Raw genomic sequence first — 17,897 nt, 5'->3', positions numbered from 1 at the left:
CTCTTATTCAAAACAATGCTGGAAGTCTGAGGTACAGCAATAAGGCAAGGAAAAGAAATAAAATGCGTACAAATTGGAAAGTAAGAAACCATTTTTGGGAATGTAAATTGGTTCAGCCACTATGGAAAACTGTATGGAGTTTCCTTAAAAAACTAAAAATAGAGTTAGCATATGATCCAGCAATCCACTCTTGGGCATGTATACGGGGGCAACTCTAATTTGAAAAGATAAATGCATGCAATGTTCATAGCAGCACTATATACAACAGCCAAGACATGGAAGCAACCTAAACGTCCATTGATGGATAATGAAATACTACTCAACTATAAAAAAGAATAAAATAATGCCATTTGCAGCAACATGGATGGAACTAGAGATGATCATACTAAGTGTGATTAAGTCAGACAAAGACAAATATCATATGATATCACTTACATGTGTGATCTAAAAAATGATACAAATGAACTTATTTACAAAACAGAAACAGACTCACTGACATAGAGAACAAACTATGGTTACAAAAGGGGAAAGGCGGGGAGGGATAAATTAGGAGTTTGGGATGAGCAGATACAAACTACTATATATAAAATAGATAAACAACAAGGTCATACTCTATAGCACAGGGAACTATATTCAATATCTTGTAATAAACTATAATGGAAAAGAATCTGAAAAAGAATATATATATATATATATCTGAATCACTGCTGTATACCAGAAACTATCACAATATTTTAAATCAATTACAATTAAAACTTTTTTTAAAAATGGAAAAATTTCTACCCCTATTTGAAGATGATTGTCTATATAGAAAATTCAAGGAATTTACAGAAACCACAACTAATAACTGAATTTAGTAAAGTTGCAAGATAAAAGATAAATTTAAAAAGTCAACTCTAAAACGGGACTTCCTTGGTGGCACAGTGGATTAGAATCCACCTGCCAATGCAGGGATCATGGATTCAATCCCTGGTCCGGGAAGATCCCACATGCCACGGAACAACTAAGCCTGCGTGCCACAACTACTGAGCCCCCACCACAACTACTGAAACCTGCATGCCTAGAGCTCATGCTCTGCAACGAGAAGCCACCACAGAGAAGCCCATGCACCGGAACGAAGAGTAGCCCCCGCTCTCCACAACTAGAGAAAGACTGTGCGCAGCAACTAAGACCCAATTCACCCAAAAATAATAAAATTAAATCTTAAAAAAAAGTCTGCTCTAAAAAGAATAGATATATGTATAACTGAATCACTTTGCTGTACACCTGAAACTAACACAACATTGTAAATCAGCTATAGTCCAATATAAAATAAAAAAATAAAGTCTACTATATTTGTAATTAAAATTGTTTGTAATGTATTTTCAGTTACAATTTTCATGTATTTATTACTAGTAATTACAAAACAATTTTGAAAAAAATAAAGTGGGAGGAATCATCTACTTCATTTCAAGACATTACATAGCTATACTAGTCAAGACTGTGTGGTATTGGTGGAGGAATAAACACATAAGTCAATGGAACAGACTAGAGAACCCAGTAATAAACCCACACCAACAGGTCCAACTGAATTTTGAAAAAGGTGCAAAAGCTATTCAATTCAGGAGGGATAGTCTTTTCAACTAATGGTCCTGGAGCAATTGGACTTTTATAGGCAAAAAATGAACCTTGACATTATATTAGTCAGGGTCCAGAGAAACAGAATAGGAGATATCTAATAGCTATATCTCTATCTCTATCTAGATATATTTCTATTTCTATATCTACTTCTACCAATTATCTATTTATCTAAAGGGAGATAAAATAGTATATATATGTTTACATATAGTATATATAATACATATAATACACAATCTGAGAAGTCTAAAGATCTGCTGTCTGCAAAATGGAGACCCAGGAAAACCAGTGATGTGATTCTGGTTCAAGTCCAAAGGCCTGAACACCTCCTGAACTGATGGTTTACATCCCAGTCCAAAGGCAGAAGACCAATGTCCCAGATTAATCAGGCAGACAGAAAGAAAAAGGGGTGAATTTATCCTTCTTCTGACGTTTGTCTTTTTTTCAGGCCTTCAACCACTTTGGGGAGGGCAATCTACTTTACTGAGTCTATTTATTTAAATGTTAATCTTATCTGGAAATACTATCATAGACACACTCAGAAATAATATTTAATCTGGACACCCTGTGGCACAGTAAAGTTAACACATAAAATTAACCATCATAAATCCATCCCTTGTCTACTTGGCACCCAAATGCATCTCCTTAATCCACACTTAATCTCCCATCCCCAAAAAACCAAGACAATAACATGGTCATAATTCCACCTAACATGATACAACTATTATGTATACAACTGAAAATACACTAACCCCTTCCCCAGAAGAGGACATAAAGTTCTTGAGTGTTGTTTACCCTTCTCATTGATATCCTATAGCATTAATAAAATTAATAACACAAATATTATAATGTAAAGCCAATACATATTATGTTACATAATAAGGGAATAAGGGAGGGAAGAAATAAAAGATACATATACACACAGATTCACAGGATCAAATATTCATGGCAATCACAGTCGTTGTTTCTGTAACTGGTCACATGGTTGTAGCTGGTATTTATAACTACCTTCTTCCACTACCTACTCAGTATTCCCTTTGCCTTCAGCAAGCACCTCATCTGATCATGGTTCTTTACCTGGTGTAGTGGCCCAAACCTTTATTCCCTGAAGGGTCTGGGTCATTAGTAATTATGCCTGAGTTGGATTGTTGTACTTTTTTGCTAACTTTTATCACAGGGCATGGTAATACTAAAAGACCCTCTAAGGGATCACTCAAATTCCAGAAATACTCTTCCTTACCTCCATTGTGGAGTAGCAATCCAATTTTCCCTTAGTAGTCAGGATCAGTCACCCCAGTCAACACTCTAACTCCCTTATTTGCCTGTTGATTCAGAAGCATGAGGAGCTCAAAGTGGATGGGAGTCTTAAGTTCCAGTTCAATGGAATTATTGTTGTGTCTCTTGGTGGAAAAATTCTTCTTTTTTAAATGAAGACCTCTAGGTCAGCAGAACATAAGGTCATGGGGACAGGAAACACATTTAGCTAGTGGGTAACTAAGGGTAAAAGTGAATGGTGCAACCCCCATGTCCACCCCTTGATTCCTGGGCCTGTGAATCCTTGCTATGGGAGAAACAACACTACATGTTGGATACTGATTAAGAGCATATACAACGCTCTGGAAAACCTTGCCCCAGCCCTGCAAGGTATTACCATCTAGATAGCACTGCAACTGGGTCTTCAAAAGGCCATTACACTGCTCTATTAAGTCACCTGCTTCAGAATGGTGGGAAACATGCTAAGACCAGTGAATTCATGAGCATGGGCCCATTACCACAGTTCTTTTCCTGTGAAATGAGTCCCTTGATCAGAAACAATGCTGTGTGGAACACCATCATAGTGGAGAGGACATTCTGCAAACCCCCAGATGTTAGTTTTCTCAGAATCATTGTGTACAAGGAAGGCAAATCTGTATCCAGAATAAGTGTCTATTCCTGTAAGAACAAAATGCTCCCATGATTGAAGTTGTCTAATGTAATCAACCTGCCACCAGGTAAATGGATGATCCCCCCTGGGAATGGTGCCATATCAGGGATTCAATTTTGGTCTCTGCTGCTGGCAGATTGCACACTCAATGGTCACCATTGCCAGGTAAGCCTTGGTGAGTAAAAATCCTTGTAGCTGGGCTCATGCATATCTCCATGTCTGCTAAGATAGGGGAAAGAAGATGACTGGTATCCACAGAATAGGTCATTCTATCCATTTAATTACTAAAATCCTCCTCTGCTGAGGTCAATTGTGGGCAACATTCATATGGAACACAAATATCCTCACATTTTTTGCCCATTCAGAGAAGCCTATCCACATACTTCTTCCCCAAATTTCCTTGTCACCAGTTTTCCAATCATATTCTTTCCAAGTTCCTGACCTTCCAGGTAACACTTTGGCTACAGCCCATAAAAATATATATAATCACAAATCTTTGTGCTGTTTCTCCTTTGAAGCAATGTGAACAACCAAGAGTACTGTATGCAGTTCTGCCCACTGGGTGGATTTTCCTTCACCACTTTACTTCAGTGATCTCCCGAAAGGAGCTGTAATGCTGGAGCTGTTCACTGCATATGGTGATGCCTGCATAACCTGCAGAACAATTTGTAAATGATAGTTTACAAATTCTTCTCTTCCTCCATAAACTGATCATAGGGAACTCCCCTTAAAACCATATGTACAGGCTGGGAGAGATAAGGCAGTGTAGCAGGAATGGGGACCATGGACATTTGAGCCACTTCTTCATGTAATATCCTTATGCATTAAGGTCCTGATCCATTTGATGATGAAGTGCTACTGTGCACAACCAACTTTATGGATTGGTGGATAAGATAACATCCAGTTCTTAATAGGCAACTCAGTTTACATGGTAACTTGGTAGCCAATGTTTAAGTGCTCAATCTCTACTAAGGCCCAGTGCAGGATAAGAGCTGTTTCTCAAAAAGAGAGTAGTTATCTGCAGAGAATGGCAGGTCATGGCTCAAAGATCCTAAGAACTGGCACTGTAATTCACTTATAGGTAGGGGTCTGCCAAACAGCATCCCCTTCTGCCACTGCCACTCCAAGTACCACTGGACCTGCTATATCATAGAGCCCAAGTGACAGAGCAACTTGCACAGTATGGACCTGTTGGAGAGCCATCTCCTGCTATGGACCTCACTAAAAACTAGAGGATTTTTGGATCACTTGGTAAATGGGCCGGAGTAACACACCCAAATGTGGAATATGTTGCCTCTAAAATTCAGAGACTCGTTAGGCATTATGCCTTTTTTTTTTTTTTTTGGTTGTATGAAAGGATGAAGATCCCTTCACTTTAGAAGGGATATCTCCACATGCTCCACACCACCAAGGAGGTAAAAATCAGTACACTGAAAACTATAAAACAATGATGAAAGATGTTGAAGACACAATAAATGTAAAGATATCTTTATGTTATTTTATTTATTTTTGGTTGCTTTTGGTCTTCATTGTGGCATGCGGGCTTTCTCTAGTTGTGGTGAGTGGGGGCTACTCTTAATTGTGGTGTGTGGGCTTCTCATTGTGGTGGCTTCTCTTGTTGCAGAGCACAGGCTCTAGGTGTGTGGGCTTCAGTAGTTGTGGCTCATGGGCTTAGTTGCTCTGTGGCATGTGGGATCTTCCTGGACCAGGGCTCGAACCTGTGTCCCCTTCATTGGCCGGTGGATTCTTAACCACTGCACTACCAGGGAAGCCCCAATGGAAAGATATCTTGAGTAAGAATAACAAAGCTGAAGGCATTAAATGCTGTAACTTCAAACTATATTACAAAGCTATAGTATTCAAAACAGTAATGGTACTGGCATAAAAATAAACACATATACCAAAGGAACAGAGTAGAGAACCCAGAAATAAACCAACACATATAAGATTAACTAATTTTCAACAAAAGTGCCAAGAGTAAACAATGGGGAAAGGATAGTCTCTTCAATAAATGGTGTTTGGAAAACTGCATATATACACACAAAAAGTGAAGTTTTAACCCTGTCTTACAACATTCACAAAAATCAACTCAAAATGGATTAAAGACTTTAACCTGAAACTGTAAAACTCTTAGAACAAAACAGTGGAAAAACGTGTTGACATTGGTCTTGGCAATAATTTCTTGAAATTGACACCAAAAGCATAGGCAAAAAAGGAAAAACTAGTGGAACTATATCAAACTAAATTTTTTTTTACAGCAAAGGAAACAACAACATTAAAAAGTTAAACCACAGAATGGAAGAAAATATTTGAAAACCATAGAGAGTTACTACCCAAAATACATAAAGAACACATACAAGTCAATAACAAAAAACCCCAATAACCTAATTAAAAGGTGGGCAAAGCCCCTGAATAAACATTTTTCCAAAGAAGACATACAATTAGCCAACATGTGTATGAAAAGATGATCAATATTACAAATCATCAGGAAAATGTAAATAAAAACCACAATAAGATTACACTTCATGTATGTTAGGATTGCTATTATGAAGAATCAAAAATAACTTTGAGGTATATGAGGAGAAAAGTGAACCCTCGGGCACTGTTGGTGGAAATGTAAATTTTTATAGCCACTATGGAAAACAGTGTGAAGATTCCTCAAAAAATTAAAAATGGAACTACCATATGATCTAGAAATCCCACTTCCAGGGCTCTATTTGAAGAAAATATAATTACTATCTCAGAGACATCTGTACCCTCATGTTTATTGCAGCATTATTCACAATAGCTGAGACATGGATACAACCCTGTGTTCTTCAATGGAAGAATGGATAAAGAAGATGTAGTATTTATATTCAATGGATAATTATTTAGCCATACAAAAGAAATAATTCTGCCATTTGTGACAATATGGACAAAATTTAAGGAAATGATGCTAAATGAAATAAGTCAGATAAGAGAAAGACAAATATTGCATGGTATCACCTATATGGGGAATCTAAAAAAAAAGATGAACTCATAGTAACAGAATATAATGGTGGTTTCCAGAGGCTGGGGGTTGAGGGGGAAGAGGGCGATAGAAATCAATGGGTAAATGGACTTCTCTGGTGGTGCAGTGTTTAAGACTCCACACTCCCAATGCAGGGAGCCTGGCTTTGATCCCTGCTCAGGGAACTAGATCTCACACGCATGCCGCAACTAAGAGTTCACATGCCACAACTAAGGAGGCGGCAAGCTGCAACTAAGGAGCCCACTGGCCACAACTAAGGAGCCCACATGCTGAAACTAAGACCCGGTGTAACCAAATAAATAAATAAATAATAAATTAAATTAAATTTTAAAAAAGAAAATTAACTGAAATCTGTAAGTTCAAAAGTTGAAACTCTCAACTCTGAAATAAATAGAGAATCTTATTTTTTTTTAAAGAAATCAATGGTACAGTTTTTCAGTTAAAAGATGAATAAGATCTGGAGACCTAATGTACAACATGGTGAACTTCAGTAAATAATATTATATTGTATACTTGAAATTTGTTAAGAAAATAGATCATAAGTGTTCTCACACACACCAAAAATGTTAACTATGGGAGGTGATAGATATATTAATGAGTTTAATTGTGGTACTATTTCACAATATATACATACATCTAAATATCACTTTGTACTATATATATACATTTTATATATACACACAAATCGTATATGTCAAAAATAAATAGGAGGAGGAGTCAAGATGGCGGAATAGGAGGATATGGAATTCATTGCTCCTCACGTGTACATTAAGAAAGAAGAAAAAGAGAAAAGAGGAATCAAAAAAGGGACCAGCAACCCTGGTGGGAAGCTGAAGGTGAGGCGAGGCCTCCGCACTCAGAAAAACTCCCTCACAGTGGGGAAATCAGCTGGGACAGAAAAGGACACTTGGGGGATCAAAGGAGAATGCAACAGATGGTCTGTGGAAGGCAGGACAAAGTAAGAACTGCACGCATGGTCTACACTGCAACTCTGCACATTCCAACCAGAGTTGTGAGTCTCCTGTTTCAAAGGTGGAATTGGTGCTGGAAAGTGTGGTTTGGAGTGTGGATCCAGGGAGGGGACAGATGTTGGCTGGGAAAATACAGCCTGAAGGGACAGGAGTAAGGAGCTCCACATCCAGGAAAGTCTGCAGAAAAAGTCCGGGACACCATAGAAGCAAAACGTCATGGTTGACTGATGCACAAGGGACAGAGCCACCATTACAACCCCTTTCCACACCCACCAGCTTCTTCTGCCTCTGCAGGCACTGGAAGAGGCTCCCATCTGAGCAGTCCCTCCCACTGCTCAGGTTGGGGTCTCCTCCCCCCATGTGCACTACAGGGGCCTGAGTGTCACCTATCCCAAAGCCTCCTTGGGAATCAGCCCTGGGAACCCCTGCCTGGTATGAGAGACCACCAATGCTGCCAGGGGCTGAGTGCTAAAGCGTGGGGTTGGGTAAACAGATCCAGGGAGAGCAACACTGTTGGCTGTGCAGATACAGCAGAGGGGATGGGAGTGAGGGGATGTGTGGCCGGGAATGCCCCTAGAGGAAGCATGGTCTGCCTGGAAAGTGAGGTGCCATTGTTGAGAGGTGCATGGGGGGCAGGGCCACCACTGCCCCCACACGCCAGCTACTGCCTCCTTGCACACTGGGAGGGTCTTCACCCAGAGCAAGCTCACCACAGTCTGTTGCAACTGCCTGCTGCTCCCTGCTGCTGCAGGCAACTCACATACATCCCAATTGTGCCTGCAGTACCCCTCCCAGGCCTGAGTGAGTAAGTGTGTCCCAAGAAGCTACTGCTTTTGCCCCCTCTCTCTTCAGCAAGGAAAGATGACTGAGTGTGGCACACATACAGAAGTGGGATCAAAACCAAAGGTGAGCCCCAGGGGCAGTGTGACTAAGGAAGAGGAATGGAAATCTTTCTGTGCAGCTGCACAATCCGCAGATTAAATCTCCGAGATCAGCTTGGTAAATCCTGCATCTGTGGAATATCTGAATAGACAAAGAGTGTTCCCATAATGGAGACTGGTCTAACCTTAACAGCAGTGGACTTTGGGGGCAAATATACATGGGACTCAGGCCAGGTCAGAGCCTCAGCTGGCCCCACAGTGCTCACAGCAGATCCAGAGACTTACCTAGAGGTACTGGAAGGCCTCCTGGGAAGGCAGGGATTGGCTCTGGCTCACTGTGGGGGCAATGACACTGACAGAGGAGGCTCCAGGAAAATATTCTTATTACTATTATGATTTTTTTGTTTGTTTCATTTCATTCAGCTGTTGGCATTATTGCTTTTATTTTTATCTTTTATTTTTAGTTTTAATTTTTAAATTTTTTAATATATATATTTATTTTTCTATTTTTACTTAACTTTTTGTTGTTTGGTGGTTTTTTTGCTTGCTTTTGGTCTTTGTTTTTTATTTTATTTTTTCTTTATTATTATTATTATTTTAAAAAATGTATTTATTTATTTATTTTTGTCTGTGTTAGGTCTTTGTTTCTGTGCGAGGGCTTTCTCTACTTGCGGCGAGCAGGGGCCACTCTTCATTGTGGTGCGCGGGCCTCTCACTATTGCGGCCTCTCTTGTTGTGGAGCACAGGCTCCAGACGCGCAGGCTCAGTAGTTGTGGCTCACGGGCCCAGTTGCTCTGCGGCATGTGGGATCTTCCCAGACCAGGGCTCGAACCCGTGTCCCCTGCATTGGCAGGCAGATTCTCAACCACTGCACCACCAGGGAAGCCCTTCTTTATTATTTTGATTGCTTTTATATGTATATTATATGTTTTCCTCACTTTTTTTGTTATTCATTTGCTTTTTGTTTTTGTATTATTTTTCTTTTTTTTGGTTTCTGTTAGTTTAGTCCTTACTGACTGTTCTCATTATTGAATTCTTTTGTTTGTACTATTTTTTTTCTTGTTTATTTCTTTTTCTGTGTGCATGTGTGTTGTGTTGTTGTTGCTGCTGTTTTTGCTGTTTGTCTTGGGTTTTGTTTGTCTGTTTCTTTTCTTTTCTCTTCTTTTCTTTCTTTTTTTTTCTGGCTTCATTGTGCGGCTTGTGGGCTCTTGGTTCCCCAGCCAGGAGTTGGACCTGGGCCTCAAGGGTGGGAGTGCTGTGAATTACCAGACTCAGGCAATATTAATCAGTGTGTGTGCTCCTGGAGGTATCCGTATTAATACCAAGACCCGGCCCCACACAACTGCCTACAGCCTCCAGTGCTGGACACCTCACACCAAACAACCAGCAAGACAGGAACACAGACACACCAATCAGCAGACAGGCTGTCTAAAGTCGTACTAAGCTCACAGGCACCCCAAAAAAGACCACGTGATGCAGCCCTGCCTTTCAGAGTGAAGAAACACAGCTCCACACCAGAGCACAGGTAACAGTCCCTCCCACCAGGATGCCTACACAAGCACCTGGACCAACTTTACTCACCAGAGGGCAGACAAAAGAAGCAAGAGGAACTACGACCCTGCAGCCTGTGCAAAAGAGATGATAAACACAGTAGGTTAGACAAAATGAGATGACAGAGAAATTTGTTGCAGACAAAGGAGGAAGGTAAAATCCCACAAGACCAAATAAATGAAGAGGAAAGAGGCAATCTACTTGAATAAGAATTCAGAGTAATGATAGTAAAGATGATCCAAGTTATCAGAAATAGAATGAAGGCACGGATCAAGAAGATACAAGAAATGTTTAATAAGGACCTAGAAGAACTAAAGAACAAGCAAACAGTGATGAACAACACAATAACTGAAATGAAATATACATTAAAAGGAATCAGTAGCTGAATAACTGAGGCAGAAGAAAGGATAAGGGAGCTGGAAGATAGAATGATGGAAATAACTGCTGAGGAGCAGAATAAAGGAAAAAGAATCTAAAGAAATGAGGACAGTCTCAGAGATCTCTGGGACAGCATTAAACACACAAACATTCAAATTATAGGGGTCCCAGAAGAAGAAAAGAAAGGAAAAGTACCTGAGAAAATATTTGAAGAAATTATTCTCAAAAACTTCCCTAACATGGGAAAGGAAAGAGTCAATCAAGTTCAGGAAGCACAGAGAGTTCCATACAAGATAAACCCAAGGAGAAACACACTGAGACAAATATTAATCAAACTAACAAAAATTAAATACAAAGAAAATAATATTAAAAGCATCAAGGGAAAAGAAACAAATAACCTGCAAGGGAATCCCCATAAGTTTATCAGCTGATTTTTCAACAGAAACTCAACAGGCCAGAAGGGAGTTGCAGCACATATTTAAAGTGATGAAAGGGAAAAACCTACAACAAAGATTACTCTACCCAGTGAGGATCTCATTCAGATTCGACAGAAAACAAAAGCTTCACAGACAAACAAAAGCTAAGAGAATTCAGCACCACCAAACCAGTTTTACAACAAATTCTAAAGGAACTTCTCTAGGCGGAAAAAACAAGAGAAGAAAAAGACCTACAAGAACAAACACAAAACAGTTGAGAAAATGGCAATAGGATCATACATATCTATAATTACCTTAAATGGGAAAGACAACCCTTAGAATCGGAGAAAATATTTGCAAATGAAACAACGGACAAAGGATTAATCCCCGAAGTATAAAAACAGCTCATGGAGCTCAATATCAAAAAAACCAAACAATCTAATTTAAAAATGGGCATAAGACCTAAATAGACATTTCAAAAAAGAAGACATACAGATGGCCAAGAGGCACATGAAAAGATGCTCAACATCACTAATTATTAGAGAACTGTAAATCAAAACTACAGTGAGGTATCACCTCACACTGGACAGAATGGCCATTATCAAAAAATCTAGAAACAGTAAATGCTGGAAAGGGTGTGGTGAAAAGGGAACCCTCCTGCACTGTTGGTGGGAATGTAAATCGAAACAACCATTATGGAGAAGAGTATGGATGCTGCTTAAAAAACTAAAAATAGAACTGCCACATGTCCCAGCAATCCCACTACTGGGCATAAACCCTGAGAAAACCATAAGTCAAAAACGGTCATGTACCACAATGTTCATTGCTGCACTATTTACAATAGCCAGGACATGGAAGCAACCTGAGTGTCCAATACAGATGATTGGATAAAGAAGACGTGGCACATATATACAATGGAATATTACTCAGCCATAAAAATAAACAAAATTGAGTTATTTGTAGTGAGGTGAATGGACCTAGAGTCTGTCATACAGAGTAAAGTAAGCCAGAAAGAGAAAAACAAATACTGTATGCTAATGCATATATATGGAATCTAAAAAAAAATGGTTTGATGTACCTAGTGTAAGGGCAGGAATAAAGATACAGACATAGAGAATGGACTTGAAAACACGGGAGAGCAAGGGGGAAGCTGGGACAACTTGAGAGCAGCATTGACACATATACACTACCAAATGTAAAATAGTTAGCTAGTGGGAAGCAGCATCATAGTACAGGGAGGTCAACCAAGTGCTTTGCAATGACCTAGGGGGATGTGATAGGGAGGGTGGGAGGGAGGATCAAGAAGGAGGGAATAAGGGGATATATGTATGCATGGCTGATTCACCTTGTTGTACAACAGAAACTAACACAGTATTGTGAAGCAAGTTTACTCCGATAAAGATGTATTAAAAACGTTACCTTAAATATAAATAGATTAAATGCTCCAACCAAAAGACACAGACTAGCTGCATGGATACAAAAACAAGAACCACATATATACTGTCTACAAGAGAGCAACTTCAGACCTAGGGACACATACAGATTGAAAGTGAGGGGGTGGAAAAAGTTATTCCATGCAAATGGGAATGAAAAGAAAGCTGGAGTAGCAGTACTCATATCAGACAAGATAGAATAAAGACTATTACAAGAGACAAGGAAGATACTACATAATCATCAAAGGATCAATCCAAAAAGAAGATATAACAATTGTACATATATATGCACCCAACATAGGAGCACCTCAATACATAAGCAAATGTTAACAGCCATAAAAGGGGAAACTGACAGTAGCATAATAATAGTGGGGGACTTTAATACTCTACTTACACCAGTGGACAGATCATCCAGAGAGAAACTAAATAAACACAAGATTTAAAAACACAATAGACCAAATAGAATTAATTGTTATTTATAGGACATTCCATCCAAAAGTGGCAGAATACATTTTCCTCGGAAGTGCTCATGGAACATTCTCCAGGGTAGATTACATCATGGGTCAAATATCAAGCCTTGGTAAATTTAATAAAATTGAAATCATGTCTAGAATCTTATCCAACCACAACACTATGAGATTAGAAATCAATTACATGGAAAAAAATGTAAAAAATACAAACTCATGGAGGCTAAACACCATGTTACTAAATAACAAAGAGATCACTGAAGAAATCAAAGAGGAAATTAAAAAATACCTAGAAAGAAATGACAGAGAAAACAACATGACCCAAAACCTTTTGGGATGCAGCAAAAGCAGTTCTAAGAGAGAAGATTATAACAGTACAATCTTACCTCAAGAAACAAGAAAAATCTCAAATAAACAACCTGACCTTACACCTAAAAAAACTAGAGAAAGAAGAAAAAAACACCCCAAAGTTAGTAGAAGGAAATTAATCATGAAAATCAGGGCAGAAATAGATGAAATATAAACAAAGAAAACAATAGCAAACATCAATAAAACTAAAAGCTGGTTCTTTGAGAAGATAAACCGAATTGATAAACAGGCAGATTCATAAAGAAAAAAAGGGAGAGGACTCATATCAATAAAATTAGAAATGAAAAAGGAGAGTTACAACTGACACTGCAGAAATACATAGGATCATAAAGGACTGCTACAAGCAAGTATATGACAATAAAATGAACAACCTGGAAGAAATGGACAAATTCTTAGAAAGGTACAACCTTCCAAGAGTGAACCAGGAAGGAATAGAAAATGTGATCAGACCAATCACAAGTAATGAAATTAAAATGCTGATTAAAAATCTTCTAGCAAAGAAAAGCCCAGGACCAGATGGCTTCACAGGCGAATTCTATCAAACATTGAGAGAAGAGCTAAAACCTATCCTTCACAAAATCTTCCAAAAAATTGCAAAGTGTGGAAAACTCCCAAACTCATTATACAAGGCCACCATCACCCTGGTACCAAACCCAGACAACGATATTACAAAAGAAGAAACTTAAAAGCCAATATCACTGATGAACATAGATGCAAAAACACTCAACAAAATACTAGCAAACCGAATGCAACAACACATTGAAAGGATCATGCACCATGACCAAGTGAAATTTATCCCAGGGATGCAATGATTCTTCAATATACCCAAATCAATCAATGCCATACACAATATTAACTAATTGAAGAATAAGAACCATATTATTATCTCAATAGATGCAGAAAAATCTTTGGACAAAATTCAGCACCCATTTATAAGAAAACCTCTCAAGAAAGTGGGCACAAAAGGAACCTACTTCAGCGTAAAAAGGCCACATATGACCAACCCCCAGCAAACATTACTCTCAATGTTGAAAAACTGAAAACATTTCCTCTAAGTTCAGGAACAAGACAAGGATATCCACTCTCACCACTCTTATTCAACATAGCTTTGGAAGTCCCAGACGCAGCAATCAGAGAGGAAAAAGAAATAAAAGGAATCCAAATTGGAAAAGAAGAAGTAAAACTGTAACTGTTTGCACATGACATGGTAGTATACATAGAAAATCCTAAAGATGCTACCAGAAAACTACTAGAGCTAATCAATGAATTTGGTAGAGTAGCCAGATACAAAATTAATGCACAGAAATCTCTTGCACTCATATACACTAATGATGAAAAATTTGAAAGAGAAATTAAGGAAACACTCCCATTTACCATTGCAACAAAAAGAATAAAATACCTAGGAATAAACCTACCAAAGGAGAAAAAAGACCTGTATGCAGAAAACTATATGACACTGATGAAAGAAGTTATAGATGATACAAACAGATGGAGAAATATACCATGTTCTTGGATTGGAAGAATCAACATTGTGAAAATGACTGTACTACCAAAAGCAATCTACAGGTTCAATGCAACCCCTATCAAACTACCAATGGCATTTTTCAGAGAACTAGAACAAAAAATTTCACAATTTGTATGGAAACACAAAAGACCATGAATAGCTGAAGCAATCTTGAGAAAGAACAAAAGAGCTGGAAGAATCATGCTCTCTGTCTTCAGACTATACAACAATGCTACAGTAATGAAGATAGTATGGTACTGGCACAAAACAGAAATATAGATCAATGGAACAGGATAGAAAGCCCAGAGATAAACCCACGCACCTATGGCCACCTAATCTGTGACAAAGGAGGCAAGAATATACAATGGAGAAAAGAGAACCTCTTCAATAAATGGTGCTGGATAAACTGGACAGCAACATGTAAAAGAATGAAATTAGAACACTCCCTAACACCATACACAACAATATACTCAAAATGTATTAAAGACCTAAATATAAAGCCAGACACTATAAAACTCTTAGAGGAAAACCTAAACAGAACACTCTTTGACAAAAATTGTAGCAACATCTTTTTTGACCCACCTCCTAGAGTAATGAAAATAAAAACGAAAATAAACAAATGAGACCTATTTAAATTTAATAGCTTTTGCACAGCAAAGGAAACCATAAACAAGATGAAAAGACACCTTAGCATGGGAGAAAATGTTTGCAAGTGAAGCAACTGACAAAGGATTAATTCAAATGTATAAACACAGCTCATGCAGCTCAATATCAAATATACAAACAACCCAATCACAAAATGGGTGGAAGACCTAAATAGACATTTCTCAAAAGAAGACATACAGATGGCCAATAAAGACATGAGCAGATGCTCAGCATCTCTAATTATTAGAGAAATGCAAATCAAAACTACAATGGAGTATCACCTCACACTGATCAGAATGACTATCATCCAAAAATTCTGGAAACAATAAATGCTGGAGAGGGTGTGGAGAAATGGGAACCCTCTTACTATATTGGTGGGAATGTAAATTGATACAGCCCCTATGGAAAACAGTATGGAGGTTCCTTAACAAACTAAAAATAGAACTACCATATGACCCAGCAATCCCACTACTGGGCATATACCCAGAAAAAAACCATAATTCAAAAAGACGCATGCACCCCAGTGTTCATTGTTGCACCATTTACAGTAGCCAGGACATGGAAGCAACCTAATTGTCCATCAACAGAGGAATGGATAAAGAAGATGTGGTACATATATACAATGGAATATCACTCAGGCATGGAAAGGAATGAAACTTAGTTATTTGTAGAGATGTGGATGGACCTGGAGAGTGTCATACAGAGTGAAGTAAGTCAGAAAGAGAAAAACAAATATCGTATATTAACGCATATATGTGGAATCTAGAAAAATGATGTAGATGATCTTATTTGCAAACAGAAATAGAGACACAGATGTTGAGAACAAATGTGTGCATTTGTTCAGTGGTAAAAGAGGGGCTGGTGGGAGAAATTGGGAGATTGGGATTGACACATATACACTATTGATACTATGTATAAAATAGACAACAAATGAGAACATACTGTATAACACAGGGAACTCTACTTAATCCACTGTTCTGACCTAAATGGGATGGAAATCCAAAAAAGAGGGGTATGTGTATATATATGGCTGATTCATTTTGCCTTATAGTAGAAACTAACACAACATTGTAAAGCAATATACTCCAATAAAAATCAATTTAAAAAATAAATAAATAAATAAATCTAAAAAAACCTGAACTTCAATTGAAAAATAAATAAGGAGCAATTATAAACACTAATTATTGAACTGTAGTCCAAGACCAGAGCATGCCTAACAGCAAGGCTTATTATTTTAGTCAAGTCACTTCACTTCTTGAACCTCAATTGCAAATCAAATAAAGCATAGGATAAAAATAACAAATCCATAGATTAGTAGTACTAAAAATCTGCACAAGAAAATAAATGATCAACTAAATAGAAAAGAAACCTACAGAATGGCAGAGATGTTTGCAAATCATACATCTGATAGGGGTTAATATACAAAATATATAAAGAACTCAAAAAACTCAATAGCAGAAATACAAATAATACAAATAAAAATGTGCAAAGGACCTATTTGACATTTTACATAAAACGTATTCAAATGGCTAACAGATACATTACTAATCATTAAGGAAATGCAAATTAAAACCATAAAGAGGGGTGGAAGAGATCAAGATGGTGGAGTAGGAGGACACAGACCTCACCTCCCACCATGAACACATTAAAACTACCTCTACATGTGGAAAAATTCTCACTGAAAACAAACTGGAGACCAGCAGAAAGACTCTTGTAAAACCAATGCAGTAAGAAAAACCCACACAGAATCGAGTAGGAAGGGAAGGGAAGTGATCAGGTCGGAACTTGCCCTCCCAGGAGAGAACACAGAAGAGGAGAGGGATTAAATGGGCTCAGAGATCCTCCCTGAGGAGCAAGTAGTTCAAGCCACCTATTAGGAACTCAGCTCTGTGGTCCAACACTGAGAAAATGAGTCCCCTTAGCTGGTTTGAAAACCAGTGAGAGTAAAAGAAGCCTGTAAGAAACCTAGATTCCACTCATGAAGAGCATGTATACACTTGCTTACTCCCAAAACAAAGTGAAGGAAGAAGATTGAAACTGCCTGGAACTATGGAGAGTTTCCTATGACCACCCCAGCACATACCTTAACCTGAGCCAAGCATCTTCCCTGGCCCCACTTGCTCCATGGTGCAGCTCCACACTAGAGTGAGAGGTCTCACTGGAGAGCAGAGTGTGTAGTGGTGAGGAACAGAGCCAACCAAGACATGGCCCCTCTTATGAAAATGGATGGAAGATCATTGCTAGAGCTTGTGTAGACAGCCCATCAGAAGTCGTCTGGAACTCTGATGGATCAGGACCACCACCGCACAACCCATGCCGAGCACCCAGTCTGGCCACTCTTAACTTACTCCAGCACTGCTCCACTCTGGGATGAGGGTGCCAGTGTTTAGATGGAACAGGACAACTTGGATTCAAATCACTGGGATTCTGCTCCCAGCAACAAGGTACCTGACACCACCCTGAAAAGGATGTTGTTGACCACTAAGCATAGGAGAAGCCTTAGCTCACACCTGGCTTTGGCTCTAGCCCCTCCATCACCAGCACCACCTCCTAACAAGGTGATAGCTGCCAGCACAACCCAGGGGAAGATGTGACTTGAGCTCACGTCAAATTCAGCACTCCCCACAAAGCCACAGGGCACACAAAGACTCTATATGGGTGTTCCCACACAAGGACACCCCTTCAAGACCAGGAGAGGTAACTTTTCCACCTAATATCAAAGAGACAGAGA

Source organism: Balaenoptera physalus, assembly GCF_965194825.1.
Source record: "Balaenoptera physalus genome assembly, chromosome: X".
NCBI classification, from domain to species: Eukaryota; Metazoa; Chordata; class Mammalia; order Artiodactyla; family Balaenopteridae; genus Balaenoptera; species Balaenoptera physalus.
This window is presented reverse-complemented; position numbering follows the sequence as displayed.